Source organism: Scyliorhinus torazame, chromosome 5, assembly GCF_047496885.1.
Source record: "Scyliorhinus torazame isolate Kashiwa2021f chromosome 5, sScyTor2.1, whole genome shotgun sequence".
Classification (NCBI taxonomy): Eukaryota; Metazoa; Chordata; class Chondrichthyes; order Carcharhiniformes; family Scyliorhinidae; genus Scyliorhinus; species Scyliorhinus torazame.
In genome coordinates, this window is record NC_092711.1 from 157,722,928 (window position 1) to 157,741,078 (window position 18,151).

Here is an 18,151-nt window from a genome sequence, read left to right on the forward strand (position 1 = left end):
TACTCCCATTCCCTTGGGTGCAGGAACCTCCAAGGGTCCACCCCTCCCATTTCCACCATTAGCCCAGCCAGCGCCTTCGCCCGCCCCCCCCCTCCCCTGATGGGACCAGCGAGCGCGGCCGTGATCTGTCCAACCTTGGCTCCTGCACCAGGTTCCAGTCCCCCCCCCACAATCAGCTCATGCGTGTCTAAGTCAGGAATAGCCCCAACCACCTTCCTCACGAATCCCACATCGTGCCAATTGGGACTGTATACACTTAACAGCGCCACTAATCTCCCCTCCAATGCCCCTGTCACAATCACATATCTACCCCCCTGATCTGCCACCACCTTCTCCATCTGGAAGCGTACCCTTTTGCTGACCAGCACCGCTACCCCTCGAGCCCTTCCATCAAATCTGGAGTGAAACACTTGGCTAACCCAGCCTTTTTTATGTCTCACCTGGTCCTTCACCCTCAAGTGAGTCTCCTGCAGCATTGCCTCATCGGCTTTCAAACTTTTAAGATGTGCAAGCACCCTTGACCGGACCTCCTAGCCCTCTCACGTTCCACGTGATTATCCTTACTGGGGGTCTCTCACCCCCTCCCCACCTTTCTTATCCACCATCACCATACCACCGGGCCCTGCCCCATAAGCCTGACCCGCCCCTGTCCATTGTTAACATCGAACCCCTTCCCCCCTCCCAAGAACCCCCCCCTACAAAAACATCACCCAACATCCCTCCCTCCACCCCCTCTTGCTCGCCTCGTAGGCCCATTGAAGCCTGCTACCCAGGCTCCAACGTCCGCAGTCCTCCTCTCACCTCACTCCCATTCACTAACTGACTCTAGTTAGCTAGCGCGGGTGGCTCCCCCCCCCCCGCCAAAACCTCTCGCCCCCTTCCGCCCAGTCCCAGAGAAAGAAACACCAAAACAAACCCAACAATCCAACCCCTACAATTCACTAACATAACATTTAACCGTCGCAACACAGAACACCATTAACTGGAACTCTGCAACAATGCAAAGAGAAGTAAATTTCAAATTTCAATACAAATCAGTAAAAAGAAAGTTGTAACATTTGTACATTTTCCAGCCGCTCAAACACAGTCCACAGTCTTTCTTCCAGTTCCGCTCTTCACGTCTGTCCCAAGCTTTCTGCCCTCACGAACGCCTCAGCCGCCTCCGCTGTCTCAAAATAAAAGTCTTTGGCGTTATATGTTACTCTCAACTTCGCCGGGTACACCACACCAAATCGCACCCCCTTCTTGTACAAAGCCGCCTTCACTCGCACAAACGCCGCTCGTCTTTTTGCCAACTCCACCGTCCAATCCTGGTAGATCCGAACCGCAGTACCATCCCACAGCACCTCACGCTTCTGCTTCGCCCAGCTTAATACTTTCTCCTTCATGCAAAACTTATGGAAGCAGATAATTACTGCCCTTGGCGGCTCGTTCACTTTGGGCTTCGGCCTTAATCACCGATGAGCTCGGTCTACCTTGTACAGGGTGGGGTTCTCACCCTCCCCCATCAGCTCCGCCAACTTCTTAGCAAAGTATTGCGTGGGCCTTGGGCCCTCTGTCCCTTCGGGCAAGCCCACAATTCTCAAATTGTGCCGCCTTGAGCGGTTTTCCAAGTCTTCCAGCTTTGCTCGGAGCCCTCTGTTAACCTCCACCACCCTCCGCAGCTCGTCCCCCATCGAGGGGACCTGGTCGCTGTGTCGTGTCACGGCCTCCTCCACCTCCTTCATCTTCTCGCCCTGCTCTCTCACCTCGGCCAATGCCTTTGCCACCTCCACCCTGATCGGGCCGATTGCCTCCTCCAACAATGACCTCACCACGACCGCCATCTCTTTCCTCAGGATCTCCATGTGCCTCACCAAACGTTTTTCCAGCCCCACCACCATCACCTCGGTCATCTTCTCCACCGTAAATAGTGCGGTCCCGCCTTGCAGTTCGGCTTCCGCCATCCTGTCAACACTTTTCTTTTGCTCGTCTTCTCCTTCGGCGGCGAACCCACGTTTCCTTCTTTCTTTGACGCTGCTTTTCGCATCTTTTAGCGGCTTATTGTTTTTTATCTTCTTTCTTTTCTCCTCTCTCCCCCTTCACTCTCCTGCTCTTCATCAATCTGACATTCTTCTTTTTTGAGAAAAAAAAACTTTTACCAAACTTCCATGAATCTTCTTTCTCCTCTACATTCACCTGGGACCAGGCTTCAAACCTTCTTCTTCCTAGGTGGGAGCCATCCGACGTGGAGCACCCTCCCTACATGGCGCTCGGGCCTGCCGCCTCGACCTCTTCGTAGCTCCGCCCCCCGCTGCTCCGACCTGCCGGGCCCGGCCCCTCAGCCTCCGCCGCCCGACACCCGCGCGGGGGTTCTTCGCCGGCTTTTAAGCCGGCCCTGCTGGCTGCTCGTGGCGGCCCCAAAGGCCGACGATAGTCAGGGAGTGCGTGGGGTCTCGGGGATTTCCCCGAAATCGCCGCGAATCGCGGCCACCGGCGGGAGCTCTTTTTTTTGCAGCAGCCCTGCTCGCCCACCCCACCGGAAGTCCCTTGCAAGGCTCAACCTAACGCAGCTAAAAGTGGTACATAGAACCCACTTGACCAGAACCTGAATGGACAGGCTCTTCCCGGAGGTGGAGGATAGATGTGAACGGTGCCAAGGAGGTCCGGCCAACCACACCCACATGTTCTGGTCTTGCCCCAGACTTGCAGGGTACTGGACAGCCTTCTTCGAGGCAATGTCCAAAGTGGTGGGGATGAGGGTGGAGCCATGCCCGAAAGTGGCGGTTTTTGGGGTATCAGACCAGCCAGGTCTATTCCTGGGGAGGAGGGCGGACGCCCTTTCCTTTGCCTCCCTATCGCCCGCCGGAGAATCCTGTTCGGCTGGTGGTCAGCAGCACCACCCAAAGCTGCAGACTGGCTGTCCGACCTATCGGAATCTCTCCAAATGGAGAAAATCAAATTCGCCATCCGTGGGTCGGAAGAGGAATTCCACAAAACATGGGAGCCACTCACCCGACTGTTCCGAGACCTGTTTGTGGCCAACACATAAATAGATAAATAGCCAGTAGCCAGGGAGAATTAGCCAGGACAAAACAAAAAGAGGAAAGCGAGGGAGGGCCAGGGTGGGGTGGGGTGCAAGGTAAGGGAGCAAAATTCAGCAGGAAAGAATGGGGGGCAGCAGTGAAGAAGGGGGGGAAAGGTGGGAGGGGAGAGTCAGGGAGAGGGGAGCTGGGGGGAGGAGCGGCTGGGGGGAGGGAGGGGGAGCTGGGGGGGAGGGGGGGTCAGGGAGAGAACTGGGGAGAGGGGGGGTCAGGGAGAGGGGAGCAGGAGTGGGGAGGGGAGTCAGGGAGAGAGGAGCTGGGGGGTGGGGGGGGGCTGGAAGAGGGGTAGGGAGGATTGAATGCTGAGCCAGACGGTGACAGACTGTAAATAGAGAAACCTAAGAAGAAACCTTTGTGACTGTACAATAAATGACAACGAAAGGCAATGTATACAATATTGAAAATGCCAATAAAAAGATTTTTTTTTTAAAGATGGCAAGGAACAGGCTACAGATGAGTTAAAGAGAAACTATTTGTATCCAGAACATTGTGAACATCCTTTTACTCTGGTTGTCTTTGATCCTCAAGTCATTCTCTGTTTTTTAACCATATTCTGTTTCATTAATAAACTTTTATCAGTAAAAATATTTGATTTTTCTGAACTTTTCATGATTAGATTGATGCACATTAGGGAAAGTGGGTGAGAGGTTGACAGGCTCTCTAACAGAAAGTGAGTCTCTCTGTGGTAATTGTCAAAGGAGCCAGAGGGGGGAGATGAGATTTTATTTTATTTTTTGACACAGCGAGTTGTTCTGATCTGCCTGAAAGCAGATTCAATTGTATCTTTCCAAAGAGTAAATACCTGAAAGGGAAGAATTTGCAGGGCTGTGGGGAAAGGGCAGAGCAGTTGGATGAATGAGAGAGTCCTTTCAAAGAGATAGCAGGGGCACGATGGGCTGAATGGATGCCTGCAGCCTGTGAATCTGAGCCTCCTGCTTTTGTGCAGGTTAAAAGGGACAGATTTCATTGCAGCCTCTTCCCTGTATATGTATTTAAAGAGACGGGTTTCTCTTTAGCTCTGAGTGACCGATATAACAATTGGTTGGAGGCCCATTTCCCAGTCAGTCCTCCAGCACCTTCCTGTCTCTCTATTAGTGCGTCGCCCATGGCAGTTTCCCAACTGGGGCCCAGGACCCGTTATTCTCAGCTAAATTTAGCCCTCAGCTCCATCACCTGCCTGTCATTGACATGAGCAACAGAGACAGAAAGGTCCCGAGGCTCAAATGGGAAGTCAAAACTTGTGGCTCTAAACCAAGACTTCAACATTTGTCAGTCAAATCCAGGTTATTTATACTGGGTTTTTATTATTAGATTTAGGCACTGGAGGGAAAGGGTGGGGGTTTTAAAGGGTAACTTTCCCTTTCTAACTTTATAATGTTACATCCAACATTCCTCGTCCCAGCACTGAGGGAGTCTGCACTGTCAGAACAGCCTTCTTTCAAATAAGATGTTAAACTGAGGCCCTGTCTGCCCCTTTCAGGTGGGTGTAAAAGTTCCCACAGCCACTATTTTGAAGAAGAGCAGGGGAGTTATCCCCGGTGTCCTGGTCAATATTTATCCCTCAGTCAACATCACTAAAAACAGATCATCTGCTCATTATCACATTGCTGTGTGTGGGATCTTGCTGTGTGTAAATTGGCTGCTGCGTTTCCTGCATTACAACAGTGACTACACTTTAAAAATACTTCATTGGCTGGAAAGCACTTTGGGACGTCTGGTGGTTGTGAAAGGTGCTATACAAATGCAAGTTTTTAAATTGAAGATTTATGTTTTCTGAACTTGTTATTTGGAACTCAATTGATTTCAGCCACCCCCATCATACCATTTAAAAAATTCACTTTGGTTCAGACAAGGCAATTAAGGCAAAGGCAGAATTCTCTTGATATTGAATTTAAAAGGTTTATTCAAAGAAACTTTCAGACATTGCCTTTTACAACTTCATGTGGGTGATCAGTCTGTAGAAGCGTTACCCTCTCTGGCTCCTTTGACAGTCATTTCCTTGGAACTCGGCCTCGGGAACCTTCAGTACGTGGACTCAAAGCCCCCGAGTGTGGAGACCTGGGTTAGTGACATAGCTGGGTTTCTCAGTCTCGAGAAAATAAAGTTCGCCTTAAGAGGGTCAATGTCAGGGTTCACCCCGAGGTGGCAGCCTTTCGTCGACTTTCTCGGGGAAAATTAAAATGTCAGCAGATGCAGTATTCCGGGGGGGGGGGGGGGTTGTTGTTGTATGGTTGGGGTGTGTGAAGATTGGGTTGTGGGGGGGGAATGTTTATTTTACCATGTTGATGTCATTGTTTATGTTACTGTTATAAAAATTTTCAAAGACCTTAATAAAATATTATTAAAAGAAAATCTATATTTGAAATGAATGAAATGAAAATCGCTTATTGTCACAAGTAGGCTTCAAATGAAATTACTGTGAAAAGCCCCTAGTCGCCACATTCCAGCGCCTGTTCAGGGAGGCTGGTATGGGAATTGAATCGTGCTGCTGGCCTGCCTTGGTCTGCTTTCAAAGCCAGCGATTTAGCCCTGTGCTAAACCAGCCCCTGTTTGTTGCATTCATGTGAAATGAAAGTCACCTTTGAACATTCTCCCAGTGTCTGCCTGGGTCCCACTCCCACAACTCAAAAAGATATGCAGAGGAGGTCAATTGGCCACGCTAAATTGCCCCTTAATTGGAAAAAACAAATTGGGTACTCTAAATTTATTTTTAAAAATAAATGAATGTCACCAATGGACCAGGGGACCATAGGCTGCTCTCCCCTTTGAGTGAGAGAGCTGACTGGTGGTGATTTACCCTGAGAGTCACCACACCTCAGATGAGGGGCAAGGTTCATGGATAACCTCCGCCGATATGGGAGTTGAATCCATGTTGTTGGAGTCACTCCGCATCACAAACCAGCCATCCAGCCAACTGAGCTAACTGGCCCTTGAATATGTAATAATTCCTTAACTATTATCTATTCACTATCTCCCATTAGTTTCCCCGTCCATCTCAGACAGCTTGCCCCTCATACCCTGTTAGTTTACTTCTGTCAGAAGCACTTAGATACATTAAACAAAAGAGCCAGCTAACCACCACAGCCCATCTTCATGGCAACACGGCATGATTTAGGGGATTCCAAACAGAAATGGGAACTATATATCTTTTAACTTACAAAAGCCCTTTCACTCTGTGATTCTTTTATTGTGCAATTTAAAGCCTGGTATTCGCAACAAGTTTTGAATATCATCAACCCACTGGAGGCAAAGTTGTGAAACCGGAGTGTCCAGCAGAAAGAAACCCTCCAACAATCCCCACTGACCAACTGTCAGAATGAACAAAATGCAGTCCTCAAGGTAATTGAGAGCACAAGCAAGAACAGCAGAATCCAACCCCAGCAATCAATTGTGAACTTGTTGGTGTCTCAGCAGATGTGATGAAACACAAAATCCCTTCCCACATTGAGAACAGGTGAACAGCCTCTCCCCAGTGTGAACTCGCTGGTGTGTCTGCAGGTTGGATAATTGAATGAATCCCTTCCCACACTGAGAGCAGGTGAACGGCTTCTCTCCAGTGTGAACCCGCTGATGTCTCTGAAGGCTGGATAAAACACTGAATCCCTTCCCACACCGAGAGCAGGTGAATGGCTTCTCCCCAGTATGAACTCTCAGATGTGTTTCCAGGTTGGACAACTGAGTAAATCCCTTCCCACACTGAGAGTAGTTGAATGGCATCTCCCCAGTGTGAACTCTCTGGTGTGCCTGCAGGTTGGATGAACAACTGAATCCCTTCCCACACTGAGAGCAGGAGAATGGCTTCTCCCCAGTGTGAACTCGCTGGTGTGTCTGTAGCGGGAATAGCTGAGTGAATCCCTTCCCACACTGAGAGCAGGTGAACGGCTTCTCCCCAGTGTGAACTGCCTGATGTCTGTGCAGGGTGGAGGAATCACTGAATCCCCTCCCACACTGGGAGCATGTGAACGGCCTCTCCCCAGTGTGAAATCGCTGGTGTGTCCGCAGATGGGATAACTGAGTGAATGACTTCCCACACTGAGAGCAGGTGAATGGCCTCTCCCCAGTGTGAATGCGCCGATGAGCCTCTAGTGCAGAAGGGGCTCCGTATCCCTTCCCACAATCTCCACATTTCCACGGTCTGTCCATATTTTGAATCTTTGTGTCTCGCCGGGTTGGACAATCAGCTGAAGCCTTGACAACACAGAACCCACATGTATGGTCTCTCCCCCCTGTGAATGGCGTGATATTCTTTCAGACTGTGTAACTGATTCAGGCTCTTTCCACAGTCAGTGCTCTGGAACACTCTCACTCAGGTGTGTGTGTCTCGGTACTTTTCCAGTCACACTGATGTTTAAAATATTTTGAAGCCTACAGAACGGGCAAACATTTCTCCTTCCAGATTCAAAGACCGATGGTATTCAGGTCCAGAGGAATCGAGTGACTGTCAGATCGAGACTTGACGCTTGCAATTTTTGTCTGTGATTCCTCCTCTTCTAATATCCTGTAAAAACAATTTACAAAAAATATCACTGTCAGTACAGGATAGAAATTCAGAACAGACAATTCTAGTTTCTCTGGAACGTTCTTTCTTTCCCCAAATGCTGTAAATCTCCATCCCACACACCTCCCTCCATTCTCACTCTGCTATATCTGATCTTAACCCTCCCAAATCTCCTGAAGGTGCTGATTCAGGCTGATTGACAGATCCATGATCATCACTTCCTGTCAGAACACAGATCATAACAAATAGAAGCTGCATTCAGCCATTCAGTCCATAGAACCTGCTCAACCATTAAATGAGCTAATTGGCCGATCTACCTCAGCACCATTTTCCCACACTATCCCCCATCGATATGTTCAATATCGAGAAACCTGTCAATCTCAGTCTGAAAATACTTGATGACTGAGGTTCCACAGTCCTCTGGGGTAGAGAATTCCAGATCTTCGCCACATCCTCGAGTGAAGAAATTCCTCCTCATCTCAGCTTTCTCTCCATTTTCCGACTTGTTGCCCATAACATCTTTGGGTTGTGGGGGTGAGATCCACGCAGACGCAGGGAGAATGTGCAAACTCAACACGGACAGTGACCCGGGGCCTGGATCGAAGTCGGGTCCTCGGTGCCGTGAAGCAGCAGAGATTAACCATGCTGCCCACTGCCTTAAATGTTAGCCATCTCCTGGGGAAGCCAGCTCTTTAATTGTGAACATTAGGAAAGAGACCATCATTTTAGCCAGACAAATAAATGTGTCAAGCTGAGGGAGCAAAGGATGTCAATGTCTTTAAGCCATGATGTGGAGATGCTACCCAAAGATGTGCAGGGTAGGTGGATTGGCCATGCCAAATTGCCTTTTAATTGGAAAAAAGGAATTGGGTATTCTAAATTTACTTTTAGAAAGAAAAAAATTAAAATCAGGCAGAGATATGTCTAATGTTTTTATATGGTACATATTTAATATAATATTTATGGTTCTGTAATTAAGTACATTTATTATTGTTTCTAGTTGTGTAATAATGTATGCAGTTACGTTATATATTTCCAGTCTTCTCTTCCCTCAGAGGGTTAGTAGTCTCTGGATTTCTCTTCCACAGGGACCAGTGGGATCTGAGGGTCATTGAATATATTCAAGGATGAGTTAGCTATGGACTGAATGGCTGAATGCAGCATCTATTTGTTATGATCTGTGTTCTGACAGGAAGTGATGATCATGGGTCTGTCATGAGCACAGTAAGACGCCTTACAACACCAGGTTAAAGTCCAACAGGTTTGTTTCGAATCACTAGCTTTTGGAGCACAGCTCCTTCCTCAGGTGAATGGAAGGGGCTGAAGATGGAGCAGTGCTGCGAAAGCTAGTGATTCGAAGCAAACCTGTTGGATTTTTACCTGGTGTTGTAAGACAATGTCTTTAAGAGAGAGAGACCTGGGCCAAGCTTTCCAGAGTCTGCACCCTCCCTGGATTCACTTTCTTTCCCTTCAGTTGCTGCAAGTCATCAATTGAAGGTGAGAATGAGAAAAGAAATGGAAAGGGGAAGAAAAGAAAATGTTTTACTCACAGATGTTGGAGACAGGAGGACGTTTCAGTCTGTGTGAAGCCCAATATCCTTTCACACAAAGCCCGCGCTGATTGGAGGACCAGCGTCCTTCCGGTCCTAACTCTATCCATTGGCCAACACCTCACAGGAAGGTCAGGGGCTGGGCTTTCCCTCGCACATGCGCAGCCTCTCCTCTCTCTTGGACATGCGCAGTCCCGTGTCCGGGGGGGGGAGGGGAAATCACCGAGCGGCTTCTCGCTCTCGCCGGAGCCGTCAGCCGGTTGTCTGGAAATCTTGTCTGGAGGAGAAGGAACTATGAGTGGGGCGGAGCTGCTATGTCCGCGCGCCGGGCCTGCGCATTGGAACCCTGAGACGTCACCACGGATTCACGTGCGTGAGCAGTAAATTTGTGACCAATAGGAAGAGTTGGTGAACCGGAAGAACTCTCTTCCACCATCCAATCAGCTCCCCCGTTGTCTGAATGCGGAAGCTGAACAATGAGCAACACTGGGGCTTCACAAAGACGGTAACTTCCTCCTGTCTCTAACATCTGTGAGTAAAACACTTTCTTTTCTCTCCCCTTGCAGCAACTGAGGGGAAAGGAAGTGAATCCAAGGAGGGTGCAGACTTTGGAAAGGTTGGCCCAGGTCTCTCTCTCTCTCTCTCTCTTAAAGACATTGACATCCTTTCCTCCCTCAGCTTGACACATTAACTTGTCTGGCTAAAAGGATGGTCTATTTCCTTATGTTTACAATTAAAGGGCTAGTTTCTCCAGGAGATGGCTGACATTTAAGGAGATAGTGAATTAATATAGCACAGAGACAGTCTCGTGTAGTTATATGGTACAGATTATATGGTACAGGAGAGGATGCAGAGGAAATTCATAAGCATGTTGCCTGGGCGTTTCAGCGATGAAGAGAGCCTGGTTGGGAGTTTCCTGGGAGCAGAGGAGGCTGGGGATATGTGATATGGGTGGCACGGTAGAACAGTGGTTAGCACTGTTGCTTCACAACACCAGGATCCCAGGTTCGATTCCTAGCTTGGGTCACTGTCTGTGCGGAGTCTGGACATTCTCCCCGTGTCTGCGTGGGTTTCCTCCGGGTGCTCCGGTTTCCCCCCACAATCCAAAGATGTGCAGGTTAGGTGGATTGGCCATGATAAATTGCCCTTAAGTGCCCAAAATTGCCCTTAGTGTGGGTAGGGTTACTGGGTTATGGGGATAGGGTGGAGGTGTTGACCTTGGGTAGGGTGCTCTTTCCAAGAGGTGCTCCTTCCAAGGGCCGGTGCAGATTCAATGGGCCGAATGGCCTCCCTTCTGCACTGTAGATTCAAGCACCGCCCAGCTCACTACAAAAAAATCAATCCGGGAATACACCCTATACACATGCAAGAAGAAGGATTATTTTCTCTCTCTCTGCCGGGTTCACGAACCTTCACGGATACACCAACCCGATCCTTTCCATGAACCCCCCCAACTCTTTCATCATTCTCAACCTTCCCATCGACTTGGGGCTCGATCTCCACAATCTCACCTTCATTACACAATTAAAATCCACTCCCATGATCAGCTGGTGAGAATCCAGGTCCGGAATCGCTCCCAGTAACCTCTTTACAAAACCAATATCATCCCAATTGGGCGCAGACACCAACACCACCGCCGTCCCCTCTCACGCCCCACTCATTATCACAAACCTCCCAGGTCCAACACCTCTCTGGCCCCCGTAAACCCTGTTCTCTTGCTCAACAAAATGGCCACCCCCTTGACTTCCAATCAAGTGAGACCCATTGACCCATTCATCCCTTCCTCAGTCTCATGGGGCTGGTTTAGCACACTGGGCTAAATCGCTGGCTTTTAAAGAAGACCAAGGCAGGCCAGCAGCACGGTTCAATTCCCGTACCAGCCTCCCCGAACAGGCGCCGGAATGTGGCGACTAGGGGCTTTTCACAGTAACTTTATTTGACGCCTACTTGTGACAATAAGCGATTTTCATTTTCAACTGACATTTCACCCTGAGTTGCATCTTCTGCAAGAAAATCACATCCGCTCCCAAACTCTTCAGGTGTGGAAACATACAGGACATCTTGACTCACCCATGTAGTCGGTGGACGTTCCCTGTCACGATTCTCACCAAAGGCTTACGCCTCCACCCCCCTCTAGTGTCCGCCAACATCACCATTGGGTTACCACCCCCTCCCCCATCCCCACATTGAACCGGGCCCACCCAAGATGGCCCCCCCACCCTGCCCATGACCAAACCCATCCTCCATACCTCCCACGTCGCCGTGCCCCCACCACCACCCCCCCCTGCCTCACTACACTTCCGTTCACTGGCATTACCTGCTAACATGGCAACTCCCATCCGAAGGCCCCAAGCCCAGCCTCCATACAACCTGCATTGACCTTTCGTAGAAACGTGACCATGTGCAACAAGCACCGGACTACAGTAAAGACTGAAAATACCAACACGTCCAGAAAAAATACCCAAAACACAACAAAAGTCGGGGGGGGGGGGGTAATCGCTCCACTTCCAACTTTCACGGACAGAACTCCTCCACTCAAGAGTCACCTTTCAGCTCTCCCCCAGCTTATGTTCCTTGATAAAGTCATTTACCTCCTCCGGCGGCCCAAAATAATATTCCCGGTTCCCACAGGTCACCCAAAGTCTGGCCGGGTACAGCACCCCGAATCGGGTACAGCACTGCCTTGGCCTTGTTGAACCCCGCCCGCCTCCTGGCCAGCTCCCCTCCAATGTCCTGATATATCCTGATTCGGTTTGCCTCCCATTCACAGTCCTGCCGTGCCCTGGCCCACCGCAGGATCTTTTCTTTGTCCTGGAACTTCTACATCCGCACGATCACTGCCCACGGCCGCTCCCCCACTCTCAGCTTCTGTCTCAGGGACCAATGGGCCTGATCCACCTCTGGGGCCTTGTCCAACACCTTCTCCTCCACCAATGATGCCAGCATCCTGGCGACCTAGTTCGTAGCACTCATTCCCTCCACTCCCTCTGACAGACCCACAATCCACAGATTTTGCCACCTGGACCTGTTCTCCTGCTCCTCCGCCCTCGGCAGCAGTGACTTACACAACTCCCTCGGGATCGCCACCTCCACCTCCAACAGCACAATACGGTCACTCTGATCGGTCTCCACTTCCCGGATCATCACCCCCTGCATCTCGAGGTACTTTCTCACCGTTCCAGGGTCCCGCGAAGTGGTGCCACTGCCCCCTCAATCGCCTCGACCAGTCGCTCTGCATTCCCTCTGCTGCCCAATCTCCTCTTTAATGAAGCCCATCAGTTGCTCCATCTGCAGTTTTCCCGTTGTCAATGACCCCCCCCCCCCCTCCCCTCCCCCCCCCACCCCCCCACCCCCTCCTTTGTAATTGGAACAGCGCCAAGAGTCTCCCCAACTCTTTCACCAGCTCTTTACCTGTCTTCAGCCGGGTCTGATAGCCCATAAACATGCCCATCCAGGGGAGAACCTCTTGCCCTGCACTCTCGCTCCACATTACCACTGAATGTACCCGGAACTCAGGCAAAAAGGGACAAAACCAACACCTTCGAGCAGGAACCGCCCTGTGTGCGCCCACTCACTCTGTGGCTGAGCCGCCCTGTGTGCGCCCACTCGCTCCGTGGCTGAGCCGCCCTGTGTGCGCCCACTCACTCCGTGGCTGAGCCGCCCTGTGTGCGGCCACTCGCTCCGTGGCTGAGCCGCCCTGTGTGCGCCCACTCACTCCGTGGCTGAGCTGCCCTGTGTGCGCCCACTCACTCCATGGCTGAGCCGCCCTGTGTGCGCCCACTCACTCCGTGGCTGAGCCGCCCTGTGTGCGCCCACTCACTCCGTGGCTGAGCCGCCCTGTGTGCGCCCACTCGCTCCGTGGCTGAGCCGCCCTGTGTGCGCCCACTCACTCGGTGGCTGAGCCGCCCTGTGTGCGCCCACTCACTCCGTGGCTGAGCCGCCCTGTGTGCGCCCACTCACTCCGTGGCTGAGCCGCCCTGTGTGCGCCCACTCACTCTGTGGCTGAGCCGCCCTGTGAGCGCCCACTCACTCCGTGGCTGAGCCGCCCTGTGTGCGGCCACTCACTCAGTGGCTGAGCCGCCCTGTGTGCGGCCACTCACTCAGTGGCTGAGCCGCCCTGTGTGCGCCCACTCACTCAGTGGCTGAGCCGCCCTGTGTGCGCCCACTCACTCTGTGGCTGAGCCGCCCTGTGTGCGCCCACTCACTCCGTGGCTGAGCCGCCCTGTGTGCGCCCACTCACTCCGTGGCTGAGCCGCCCTGTGTGCGCCCACTCACTCCGTGGCTGAGCCGCCCTGTGTGCGCCCACTCACTCCGTGGCTGAGCCGCCCTGTGTGCGCCCACTCGCTCCGTGGCTGAGCCGCCCTGTGTGCGCCCACTCGCTCCGTGGCTGAGCCGCCCTGTGTGCGCCCACTCACTCCGTGGCTGCTACTGGAAGTCCATGATGTGCCCTTTCTAATTTGAAACGCCCAGGCTTCACATCCAGCGTGAGAAAACGTGGCAACCGGTCCTCGAAGAACCCAATGGGAGCCTCACCCTCCACACCTTCTGACAGGCCAACGACTCGGATGTCCTTTCTCTGACCCTCTGTTCTCCAGGAGACCCCCACGTCACTCGGCCGGTTTTCCAAGGATTGAATTGTTGCCTTCGCCAAGGAGGCATCTTGCTCAACATTCAGGATTCTCTCCTCAGGATCATCGAGCCTCTTCATGGTGTTTTACAGCTCGGCCTCACGAGCTCACAGATATTGAGTCAGCACACACAGCCTCTGGTCAATAACACGGAGAATGTCGTCAGTCATAATCTTCACCACCTCCGAGAGAGTCCCGGAGAGCGCGGGGTCGAGAGACCTCCTGATGGTCAGGCCGCCATGTTGAAAAGGCGGCTCCAGCCCCGCTGAATCCGCCTGCACTCTTTTATCAACGGATTTCTTGATGTTTTTCAGCATAATCTTACCAAACCTAATCCGAAGCGCTCGAGGGACATCATAGAATTTACAGTGCAGAAGGAGGCCATTCGGCCCATCGGGTCTGCACCGGCTCTTGGAAAGAGCACCCTACCCAAGGTCAACACCTCCACCCTATCCCCATAACCCAGTAACCCCAGCCAACACTAAGGGCAATTTTGAACAATAAGGGCAATTTATCGTGGCCAATCCACCTAACCTGCACATCTTTGGACTGTGGGAGGAAACCGGAGGAAACCCACGCACACACAGGGATGATGTGCAGACTCCGCACAGACAGTGACCCAACCCGGAATCAAACCTGGGACCCTGGAGCTTTGAAGCAATTGTGCTATCCACAATGCTACCGTGCTGCCCGACATGGCAACAAATATTAAATCAAGATGAGGTAGATGAGTGCTGGGCAATCGGGATAAATGACGGATTCTCGGCGAGTAGCACCAGAACCTGCGGAAAAGCAGCTATTCCCGCGCCCGCTTCACGACCGATTTCCGATTGACGAGATGATAGAGGATTGTGGGGAACCGGCAGGAAAATGGAGAGAAAGCTGAGATGAGGAGGGATTTCTTCACTCGATGATGTGGTGCTGCTTTGGAATTCTTAGAATCCCTACAGTGCAGTAGGAGGCCATTCGGACCATCGAGCCTGCACGGGTCCATATTCCACCCTATCCCTGCAACCCCATAATCTAATCTGGACACGAAGGGGCAATTTAGCACAGCCAATTCACTCACCCCGTACATCTAGGAGAACCCAGAGCACCCGGAGGAAACCCACGCAGACACGGGGAGAACGTACAAACTCCACACAGACATTGACCCAAGGCTGGAATTGAACACGGGACCCTGGCATTGTGAGGCAGCAGTACTAACCACTGTGCTACCATGCTGCCGTAATTCTCTACCCCAGAGGGCTGTGGAGCCTCAGTCATCAAGTATTTTCAGGACAGAGATTGATAGGTTTCTCGGTATTGAAGATATCGAGGGATATGGGGGATAGTGTGGAAAATGGTGCTGAGGTAGATCGGTCAATGAGCTCATTGAATGGTTGAGCAGGCTCGATGGGCCGAATGGCCGACTGCAGCTCCTGTTTGTTATGATCTCTGTGTCCAGGACAGGAAGCAGTGAGCAGGGATCTGTCAATCTGCCTGAATCAGCACCTTCAGGAGAATTGGGAGGGTGAATATTAGATACAGCAGAGTGAGAATGGAGGGAGAGTGTGTGGGATGGAGAATTACAGCTTTTGGAGAATGAGAGGGGAAAGAATGTTCCAGAGAAACTAGAATTGTCTGTTTATGAATTTCTATCCTGTACTGACAGTGACGATTCCTTTTCAGGAGATTAGAAGTGGAGGAATTATAGACAGAAGTCGCAAATGTCACATCTGGGATCTGTCACTGTCACTCGATTCCTTGGGACCTGAATATCATCGGCCTTTGAATCTAGAAGGAGAAATGTTTGCCCGATCTGTCAGCTTCAAAGATTTTAAACATCAGTGTGACTGGAAAAGCACCGAGACACACACACCCGAGTGAGAGTGTTCCAGAGAACGGACTGTGGAAAGAACTTTAACCAGTTAAACAGTCTGAAAAAACATCACACCACTCACAGCGGGGAGACCCTACACGTGTTCTGTGTGTGGACGAGGCTTCAACAGTCCAACCCGAGAGACACGAGGACACCCAAAATATGGAGAAACCGTGGAAATGTGGGGATTGTGGGAAGGGATACAGTTTCCCATCAAGGCTCGAAGCTCATCGACGCATTCACACTGGGGAGAGGCCGTTCACCTGCTCTATGTGTGGAAAGGGATTTGTTCAGTTATCCAACCTGAAGTCACATCAGCAAATTCACACTGGGGAGAAGCCATCCACCTGCCCTCAGTGTGGGAAGGGATTCACTCAGTTATCCAGCCTGCGGAAACACCAACGAATTCACACTGGGGAGAAGCCGTTCACCTGCACTCAGTGTGGGAAGGAATTTGGAAATTCGTCCAACCTGCGGGCACACCAGCGAGTTCACTTCGGGGAGAAGCCGTTCACCTGCTCAGAGTGTGGGAAGGGATTCTGTGTTTCATCACAGCTGCTGAGACACCAACGAGTTCACACTGGGGAGAGGCCATTCACCTGCTCTGTGTGTGGGAAGAGATTCACTCGGTCATCCTATCTGTTGAAACACCAGGGAATTCACAAGTGATGACAGGGTTTGGATTCTGCTGTTATTGCTGCTGTTTATCACATCCAGGACTGAACCATGTTCATTCTGACAGTGAGTGAAGTTGGAGGGTTTCTTTCTGCTGGACTGGCCCATTTCACTGGGTTTGCTTCCACTGGGCTGATACTCTTTGAGCCTGGGAGAGAACATATCCACTGAAATGATCCACAAAAGCTGAAGAAAGACATTTAATTTATTACTGGATTGGAAATAGTCTTTGTCCCCCCTACAGACAGGTCTAAAATAAATACAGAAAGAACTGGAAAAACGCAGCAGGTCTGGCAGCATCTGTGAGAGAGAAACAGAGTTAACGTTTCACGTCCAATGTAACTCTACCTCAGAACTAAAGAGGGGGAGAAATGTGATGGATTTGATGCTGGTGAGAAAGGTGGAGGGTCAGGTAGAACAAAAGGGAAAGTCAGTGACTTTTCTAGTCAGCTATAACCATGAGAGTAAGGGAAGATGATAGAGGTAAAAAGGTTAAATGAGAACTCATTAGGAATAATTAACTATAATCATATTAAGCATATTAAGGGCTGGTTTAGCACAGGGCTAAATAGCTGGCTTTTAAAGCAGACCAAGGCAGGCCAGCAGCACGGTTCAATTCCCATAACAGCCTCCCCGAACAGGCGCCGGAATGTGGCGACTAGGGGCTTTTCACAGTAACTTCATTTGAAGCCTACCAGTGACAATAAGCGATTTTCATTTCATATCATTTCAGCATTACTTGAGTGCAACAATAGCTGGGAATCCACTAAGGGTTAATCCAGATCATACACTTTAATTTCTTAGGTTTCACATCTGCAAGGTCAGTGATGTCAACTAGCTAAAAGGCCCCATTGTATCGTAAGAACTGGTGCTGCTATCCTAAGAACGAGTAGTCCAGTTTCTGTGGTAACAGCCAGTCTAGAGTGATAATGTCTTAATCAAAACTGTGTTTTTCAATTAATGTTAGATGCAGGTGTGGATAATTTGGAAACTTGGCAAGCAATGGAATGGAAAATTTGCACCAGTGCAATTAAATACAATATCTCTTAAATTGAGGGACAGGCATTTTGGCCGAATTGAGTAATTATAAATTAGTTAAAGCCAATCAAGTAATTATAAATTAGTTAAAGCCAATCAGAAGAAAAAAGGTGAGACATTAAGATAACAATATCCTTAAAAATCACAAACCGGGATGGAAAAACGCATCCTGGGATCACCCCATCTATATTTCTGAAACCTATTTCCTTTGCTGCTTGCTTTTACCAATCACCGTCTTTATTTTGCTTAAATTACTTAGTTATTTCATCCTGTGTATTATGATTTGAAGAATTACTACGATCTGTAATTGAATGAAAACTCACTACTGTATTCGCTAAAGACAATCAATCTGACTAGCTTGCTGCAGGGCTAGTTGAAAACTTTCTAAATTTTGTATTGAAAACATGTTTACCAGTGGCACAAGCTGACAAATAAAGTCCAAGTGGACTTTGCCAAAAAGCACAGACTTGACCTCTGTTATTTGGGAACTGAGAAGGGATAACGGATATCCAGGATTCCGAATAGACACACAGATCCATCAGTCAGGGATTGGTTAGAGTGTGGGTGAGATTAAATGTCAAAAATATCCTGGAACAAAAGGCAAAGGGAGAGATAATGGTTGTACTAAAGAAACAAAGCATTGGTCCAGAGTAAGTGTTAATGGCAGAATAAAGGACAACTCTGTCTGGAAGCAAAAAACATGAAAACAAGATGCAGACTGGAACTCGGCAAAAAAACAAATCAAAATGGAGGAGAGAGTTCAGGGTGTGAAGTTGCTGAACTCAGTGTTGAGTTGAGAAGGCTGTAAAGTGCCTCAT

At 50.1% G+C, this 18,151-nt stretch overlaps 1 long non-coding RNA gene and 1 pseudogene across 1 annotated transcript; one reads left to right on the forward strand and one right to left on the reverse strand.

Annotated features, from left to right (window-relative positions):
• Positions 1–4,968: 4,968 nt before the first annotated feature.
• Positions 4,969–9,173, reverse strand: LOC140420293 (uncharacterized; annotated as a pseudogene).
• Positions 9,174–9,304: 131 nt separating this feature from the next.
• LOC140420301 (uncharacterized) lies at positions 9,305–17,792 on the forward strand. Its single transcript, XR_011946279.1, has 2 exons — positions 9,305–9,662; positions 15,431–17,792. It is a non-coding gene; the product is annotated as an uncharacterized lncRNA (long non-coding RNA).
• Positions 17,793–18,151: the final 359 nt, after the last annotated feature.